Source organism: Molothrus aeneus, chromosome 15, assembly GCF_037042795.1.
Source record: "Molothrus aeneus isolate 106 chromosome 15, BPBGC_Maene_1.0, whole genome shotgun sequence".
In the NCBI taxonomy this organism is placed as follows: Eukaryota; Metazoa; Chordata; class Aves; order Passeriformes; family Icteridae; genus Molothrus; species Molothrus aeneus.
This window is the reverse complement of record NC_089660.1, coordinates 2322488-2331430: the sequence shown is the minus strand read 5'-3', so window position 1 is coordinate 2331430 and position 8943 is coordinate 2322488.

Here is an 8943-nt window from a genome sequence, read left to right as displayed (position 1 = left end):
TTTTTCCCACAAGCACAAGCTTTTGTGACCATTTAAGGCTGAGAGATTTGCTTTCCTGGTCATTATTTCCCCCAGCACTTGTTCTACCATGCCTGGCATTTCTGTTGGCTTCCTGCTGGTTAAGTTGTGTATTTTCTATATCCAAACTGATAAGAGATTAGGTTTAGATTAGGGATTAGGAAGAAATCGTTCCCTGTGAGGGTGGTGAGGCCCTGGTGCAGAGCAGCTGTGGCTCCCCCATCCCTGGAAGTGTCCAAGGCCAGGCTGGATGGGGCTTGGAGCAGCCTGGGAGAGGGGAAGGTGTCCCTGCCATGGCAGGGAGTTGGAACTGAATGATATTTAAGGTCCTTTCCAACACAAACCAATCCATGATTCCATAATCTTCCTCAATCAAACACATTTTTCAATAGTGGCTGTTTGGCAATATCCCAATTTAGTGTTCATCTGTTTATTCCTGCGTCCCCTCTGTGTGTTGGGAGCAGCCCCTGCAGTGTTTGCAGGGAGCAGGACCCCAAGCTCTGAGCTGCTCCTGGAGCTTTGGGGCACAGGTGGCTTTGTGCAGCTGCACATGGATGTTAGCACAAGGAGAGCAATAAATGTCAGGCTCTCTTGTCAATTAATTGCTGTGCAGTTTGGCCTGGGATTATGGCCCAACCTCAACAACTGTTTGTTAATAGTTAAGAAGGGCTTGACAGATTCTTAACTGGTTAATAAATAACTCAGGGAAGAGAAGGTTCTCTTCTAAATTGCAGGTTAGTTTGCTTTATGTTTAATGATGTCCCTTGCATGTGCCTTGTAAAATTTCTCGAGAGCATAAATGAGTGACAGGCCAGTGGCACTGAAATCTCCTCTGCTCTTTTTTCTGTGTTCACCAAGGCAACTTCATTTTAGTCTCTTCCATCCTATGAAATATGGTGCAGGATTGAATATGCTGCCATAAATAAAGCTTGAAAAAGCCTGTGCAACTTGGCCCCAGAGTCTGTCCTCTTGCAAAATCCAGGATTACGAATTCCAGGTGATGTCATCCCAGGTATGAAACCCTTCCAGCCAGTAGAGATGGGGTTATTTTCCTCATGGCATTCCTGAGAACCACTGCCTGTGAATCTGGGATCCTGCAATTGATTTTGTTTCTCCATCTGTTGGAACAGCCCTGGCAGAGAGTGCTCAGGCTCCCATCCCCCTGGATTATTTGGTGAATGTTTCTTTCATCTGAGATCACAGACAGACAAGCATCAGCTCACGAGGTGTCATGTACCAGCTACTGAATTTAGAGCTGCAAGAAGCAGAAAACACAGGCTCTGCTTCTTTAATTAGTTCCTGCATCTGCTTTGTTAGCTGGTCAGAAGTCCAGGAGCAGAAGGAGTATTTGGCCCAGGACACTGATAGCCATGCAGTGAGATCACCAACAATTCTTTCCAAAAGGGAAAGTTAAGGAGTCCTCCTTCAAGGTCCCAGAATAAATTTCCTGTTGAAAACCCAGAGAGTTTCACTTTTCCAGTATCACACCACCACTTCTGGCCATGATGTGGAGGGCTGTGAACCTCAGTGCAGCTCCTACCCTCAGGCACGTGAATTCCAGAAACGCCTCAAGCTGGAGCTGAGGGATCTCTTGTATTGAACTGTCCCGCAGCTGTGTCCCCCTGAGCTGCTGCTCTCCGTGCTGACAGATCTCCCAAAGGACAGACTTGATCCCAGCATCCTGATGTTTTGCTTGTTGGTTGATGCAAAGCCTTGAATAACACAGGGACAGGGTGAGATCAAAGCTTCTTGGTTTAGCTTTTAGTTAATCTGTTTGTAGGGCAGGGTTACATCCACATTTACTGCTCAGAATGAGAGCAGCCTCAGCTTAGTGTTGAGTTAGGAACAGAATAATTACATCTGCTTAGTTCTCAATGAGATAAAATCAAGTTCTGGCATGGTTGCTGGCCTTGTTTTAACCCTAACATCATGCACAGACTCCAGTTTAATAATACTGAGGACTAATTCTAAGCTGCATGAATGTCTCAGGTTAAGAACTCACTGATGGTTGTGGGTTATGTTCACATCCTGCCCACCACAGGATATGTTTAGGGCTCCCTTTTCCAAGTACATCCTTTCTGTCTTTTTAGGTTGAAAAGGTCTCTTTCCTGAAAGAGATATGAAATAGATTTTATAGATTTATTTATAGAAATACATATATATATATATATATATATGTATTTCTATATTCCATTTTTATAGACATTTCTGTATTTCATTTTTATAGAAATATATAATTTCTATAATTTATAGAAATATATAAAATATATTTCTATAAATATATATTTATATATAAAAATACATTTATATATAATATATATATTATAAATATATATTATAATATATTATTATATAAATATATATTATTATAATAGATATATTTATATATAAATACATTTAATATATATATTAAATACATTTAATATTTCAACTATTTATTTATATATTTTAAATATTTATTTTATATTTAGATGAAATATATTTTATATATTTTGTAGATATGTATGAAATATATATGTTTATAAATGAAATTATTTTTTAGGGGACCTCAGTTACCTGGCTCACTGCAGGACAGAAAATGAGTGATGTTTTAGGGAATCTCAGTTACCATGGCCTGGCTCACTGCTGTGGGGAAAAGGAATGATTGTTTAGGGGATCTCAGTTACCTGGCTCACTGCAGGACAGAAAATGAGTGATTTTTAGGGGATCTCAGTTACCATGGCCTGGCTCACTGCAGGACAGAAAAGGAATGATTTGCTCTGCTTGGCTCTGCTGCTTTGCCCAGAGCAAACATTTCCTGCGGTTAACTGGGTTTAAAAGTGCTAAAACAACGGGGTCTGGCTTGGGACAAGAGGAGAACAGAGACACATGAATGGTGTGAGCTGTGAGTGTGCACTCAGTGCCCTGGGCTGGGCACAAGGTGGGGGTCAGGCACAGCTGGGTCTTTCCCAAGTGATTCCCTGGCTCTCTGGTGGTGCCTCCCTCCCCAGCAAGCAGGTTTGAGACACCTCTGTTCTTCTCAGGTGAGGGAAAAAATGTGTGGGTAAAACAGGAAGGATTTCATTGGTCTTTGTGGGGGTTTAAAAAGCTTCCTCCACGAAAAAGGAGGCCCCTGAGTTTAGATTTGCAGCAGTTATCCAGCTGGATTGAACATCTGCAGCTCCCAAGGAACCTCTGGGCTCCTCACCCATGCCTGTTGTCTTTTCTGACAGTCCCAGGTGTGTTTGGGTGATTTATTCCCTCCTTTTGATTTAGGCGCCTCTGGTTTTTAAACCAGCGCATCCCAGCTTGGCCAGAATTCCCACAGATTTCTGGATAAGCAGCATGTGCTGCTCTCTGCTCTGAAAGGAGAGCAGGGCAGGGGTGCCTGGGCCAGCCCCTCATTTCCAGAACATCCACAGTGAGCTGGCTGTGCCCCTGCAGACCTGGCAGAGGCTGTTTCACACCTGAGGGTGCAAAGCTGCAGAGGGATTTGGTGAGGAGCAGGGTGAGCTGTGTCCAGCTCCCAGAGCAGTGGATTTGGGGATGTTCACAGAGCCCCACAAACCAGAGCTGTCCAATAGAGGGAGAATTCATTGCACCCCAGGCTGGTTTGGGCTCAGAGACCTCTCAGATGATGAGGATGCTCCAATCCCATCCTGGGGCAGGCTGTGCTCTGCCCTGAGCCCTGGAAGGGGCTGCCTGGGCTGTGTTTACCCTCCCTGACCCTCCTGGAGTTCCCTGCAGCAGCTCTGTGAGGTCTGAGCACCTCATTCTCCCACTCTGGTGCTCTGAGCAGCCACTCCCCAGCCCCTCAGAGCTCTCCCACTAATGGGAATGGAGCCAAGAGCATCTTTCTGCCCTGTGACACCTCAGCAGGGCTGCTGTGCTTGACCTGAATCCCCTGCAGCACCAGTGGGGACCAGTTCCCCCAAGGGACGAGTCCTGTCCTTCCATTTTGAGCCCATTTGTAAAAGGAGGGCTCTTTTCCATTTTTTCCCCCCCTTTTTTCTTTTGATGCCCGCCTCTATTGTTTGAGGAATCTCGTGCTAGGAAACTGGGGCTGGGGAAAAGGAAGCTCAGAGGCAGAGCAGCCAAACCCTCTGCAGGAATCTGCTCTCCTCTGAAGGTTAAAGCTTGTCATTTTTCTGATTTACTGGAAATGATTGGTGTTTCCTTTGTTCTGCTTTGTGGTGGCTGCTCTGATAAGGCCTGAGGGATGCTTTCCTTGGACAGATCTGGAGCCTTTACAGAAAAACAAAAAAAAAAAAAAAAAGAAAGTAAACCCATGTCCTGTTTTCCCCTATTCGATTTCTTGTAAATCAGGGATTTTGCTTGTAAATCAGGGATTTTTCTGGTTTCAGTGAAGGACTCAGGACTCTGTAGCTGTAATTTCTGGGGACTTTAAAAGGCTGCAGATCCTGAAGCACCATCCCAGGCTGCTGTGAGGGGAGAGCTCTGAGTGCACTGTGTGGTCTGACCTCGGGTGCTTGGAGAGAGGCTCTGACACTGACACAGCTCGGAGATGGAGAGGGTTTGGAGCCTGATGTGAAGTTTGCTGGGAGCCCAGAACCCTTTCCAGGCAGAGTTCAAGCCTGAGACCTTTCCAGGACAGGGCAGGACAGAGCTGCAGCTCCAGGCTGAGCAGGGCTGTGTGTGGCCCAGAAATACAGAGATGCTGCAGGTCAAACCCTGCTGATGAAGGAATAAATCTGATTTTAGGAATAAACATCCTCTCCCAGGCCGGGTGAGGATGGGGACTGGAGAGGGGACTTGGCCAGCCATGATGCAGAACTTGTGCCACGTGCAGAGCTACTGCTGTCACTCAGCCCTGCTCTTCCCTAAGGTGGCTCCTCTCCCCCCTGGCAGCTGCTTAAGGGCTGCCCTTCCCTGGCTGTGCAGCAGCAAACCCTGATTGTCTGTGCCAGGGCCTCACCTGTGCCAGGGCCTCACCTGTGCCAGGGTCTGCCCTGTGCCAGGGCCTCACCTGTGCCAGGGCCTCACCTGTGCCAGGGTCTCACCTGTGCCAGGGCCTCACCTGTGCCAGGGCCTCACCTGTGCCAGGGTCTCACCCGTGCCAGGGTCTCACCCGTGCCAGGGCCTCATCTGTGCCAGGGCCTCACCTGTGCCATGGTCTGCCCTGTGTCAGGGCCTCACCTGTGCCAGGGCCTCACCTGTGCCAGGGTCTGCCCCGTGCCAGGGTCTGCCCTGTGCCATCATCTCACCTGTGCCAGGGTCTGCCCTGTGCCAGGGTCTCACCTGTGCCATCATCTCACCTGTGCCAGGGCCTCACCTGTGCCATCATCTCACCTGTGCCAGAGTCTGCCCTGTGCCATCATCTCACCTGTGCCAGGGTCTGCCCTGTGCCATCATCTCACCTGTGCCAGGGTCTCACCTGTTCCAGGGTCTGCCCTGTGCCAGGGTCTGCCCTGTGCCAGGGTCTCACCTGTGCCATCATCTCACCTGTGCCAGGGTCTCACCTGTGCCATCATCTCACCTGTGCCAGGGTCTCACCTGTGCCAGGGTCTGCCCTGTGCCAGGGTCTCACCTGTGCCATCATCTCACCTGTGCCAGGGCCTCACCTGTGCCAGGGGCTCCCCTGCCTGGAGAAGGCTGGTGTCCCTAACCCACATTGCCTCTGATACAGCAGGAGATTTTCCCAGTGCCTTCAGTGGGCTGCAGCCACCTCTGTGCCACCCTGTGCCTCCCCTGTGCCTCCCCTGTGCCACCCTGTGCCTCAGTTTCCCCATGCAGCCCAGCACCCATCACCTCCCTGGGGTGCTCTGGGGCTGTTGGGGTGCTCTGGAGCCCTGATATGAGGGGATTGAGGTGTCAGGAGTGTCCCTCTGGGCAGGCAGAGCTGGCCCTGGTGGCTGTGCCTGGAGGGTGCTGGCACCTGCTGTGGGCACAGGAAGGAGGGCAGGACCCTCTCTTGCTGTTTGGGGAGAGTTTACACCAAAATCTGGAGTGTCCAGTCCTCCTCCTTCCCTCCCCATGACTTAGGGGCCTCTTCCTGGCCATGGTGAGGTTTTTGTGCTGTGCTCTGAGGGGTTTTTGGCTGTGTTCTGGCCATGGTGAGGTTTTTATGCTGTGCTCTGAGGGTTTTTTGGCTATGTTCTGGCCATGGTGAGGTTTTTATGCTGTGCTCTGAGGGGTTTTTGGCTGTGTTCTGGCCATGGTGAGGTTTTTGTGCTGTGCTCTGAGGGTTTTTTTGGCTGTGTTCTGGCCATGGTGAGGTTTTTGTGCTGTGCTCTGAGGGTTTTTTTGGCTGTGTTCTGGCCATGGTGAGGTTTTTGTGCTGTGCTCTGAGGGGTTTTAGGCTGTGTTCTGGCCATGGTGAGGTTTTTGTGCTGTGCTCTGAGGGTTTTTTGGCTGTGTTCTGGCCATGGTGAGGTTTTTGTGCTGTGCTCTGAGGGGTTTTAGGCTGTGTTCTGGCCATGGTGAGGTTTTTGTGCTGTGCTCTGAGGGGTTTTTGGCTGTGTTCTGGCCATGGTGAGGTTTTTGTGCTGTGCTCTGAGGGGTTTTAGGCTGTGTTCTGGCCATGGTGAGGTTTTTGTGCTGTGCTCTGAAGGTTTTTTGGCTGTGAGGCAGACGCTGGGCTTGGTACCCCCCTTGTGCCTTGTCCCTCCCCCAGCTGAGGTGTCACAGGGGTCAGGATTCGATGGCACAGCTCTGCAGGGACAATCTGTGACAAAGAGGAGGGGGCATTGATGGGAGAGCTGCAGCTCCCAAAGGGTGACAGCACTCCTGCTGCCCTGATGGGCTCTCACTAAGGGGAGATCTGGTGAGTGCCTCTCATCTGGGTTCTCTTTCATCCCATCCTGCTGAGCTGCAGGGGGATGGCAGTGCCACCAAACCCCTCCAGGTGACCCAGAAAGCTGCCCTAGTTGGGTTAGTTTGGTTTTTTTGAGCTGCCAGCAACGTGATGGGAGCAGCTGGGAGGAGACACAGCAGCACTGTTCATAAAAGTCCAGATGAAGGATGGCAAGAGCTGCTGGCACCTGGACAGATGTTTGCTGTGGGACAATGGGAGTGCCAGCCTGTGGTGCAGGGGCTGCTCCCAGACATCATTTCCTCATCTGGGCCAGGTACAGGCAGGTGATGGATGGGCTGGAGTGAGCCAGGAGCAGGGAAGGCAGCAGGCTCAGCCCTTGGCAGGCAGGGGAGAGGATGCCTTGTCAAGTGTCTGTCGCTGTTGGGTTGGGTGTGACGCACACCTGATCGGGATCTAAGGAGAAAAAGTTTTTATTCTGCATGTTCTCTGGTTTATATACTCTTAACAAAGTGTGATTTAAGTCATTGACTACATCACAATAACTTATTATACTCATCGGTGCAAAGCCATTAACATTAATATAATTGGCCAAAGTTTTACAGAAATTTAATAAGGCACGCACACACATTTACTTATGCACGTAATCTAACTTAAAAAAAATTTCAGGTATCTTTTCTAATCTGTTCTCATGCAAACAGCCTTGTCTTCTTCCTTGTTATAAATACACTCAAAAATCATCAATTGTTATTTCTTCTACTAACTCAACTTTACTTACAAACCAGCTTCAAGCCCCTCCATGGTGTCCTTAATACCAAGAGGTACCACAAGTGCTGTGAGGTGTCTCCTCCTTTTCACTGCACACAGGTCTCTAAAAGATGCTCCTTCCTATTTTATTTAAATAAAACACTCCAGTGACAAGGTGCACTGCAAGGATGGGACCTTTCCTTCAGGGAAATGGGGCTTTTCAAAGGGAAAGGTTGAATGCCATCCCAAAATTTCACTTCTCTAGCAGCACAGAGGAAAGGCTGTAGTCCTCCTGAGTTTTGGAGCATCCTCATCATCTGAGAGGCCTTTGAGCCCAGAGCAGCCTGGGGGTGTAATGAATTCAGTGTTCTCCCTCTATTGGACAGCTCTGGGGCTCTGTAAACAACATTGAGATTCAGACCTCAGTCTTGTATTTGGAAAAAAAAATGGCCAGTGCAGGTGTAGGAAGATTCTGTAGCTGCAGAGATTTCCCTGCCCATGACAGTGGGGTTGGAACAAAATGATCTTTAAGGTTCCTTCCAACCCAAACCATTCCATGATTTATTGGAGTCTCCTTAAAACCACGTTGCATGACTCAGGGGTTGTTATCTCCAGTCTGAACTGTTGAGTCTCAAGGGTGTGCTTTGGTTTTTTTAATAAAAATATCCTGTCTTTATTTAATAGCTGAGATAGAAGGTTCAAGCCAGCATCTCTTGGGAAAACTCTAAAATTGGCAGCTAAGAAAGAAATCCCAGCAGAATTGAAGAATTACTGATGCTTTAGAGGAGAATTACTGATATTTATAGAACGTGGATGTACATTTAATTCGGAGACAATTGTGCAGATGTAGCACATCTTGGCAGTTGTTTTCTTTTGCTGATAAGGGTGCACAGGGACAGGGGTGTCATTCATTGGGAATTCTGCTTTGCTCCTTCTGCCTCTCCCCTGTGTGGTGTCCTCAGATCTGCACCTGCCTGTTCCTGCAGTGCCCCTGTGGGCACCCAGGGCTCCTCACCAGTCCATCTGCAGGGCTTTAGGATCCCTGGTTGCAGTGGTTTAAGGTCACTTGTACAGTGGTTTAGGATCCCTGGTTACAGAGTTTAGGATCCCTGGTTGCAGTGGTTTAAGGTCACTAGTTACAGTGGCTTAGGATCCCTGGTTTGAGGTCACTGATTATGCTGATTTAAGGGTCACTGGTTACAGTGGTTTAGGATCCTTGGTTACAGTGGTTTGGGATCTCTGGTTTCACTGGTTTAAGGTCTGGTTACTGTGGTTCAGGATCCCTGGTTACAGTGGTTTAGGATCACTGGTTACACTGGTTCAAAGTCCCTGATTACACTGGTTTAAGATCACTGGTTACAGTGGTTTAGGATCCTGGTTACAGCAGTTTAGTATCACTGGTTACAGTGGTTTAGGATCCCTGCTTA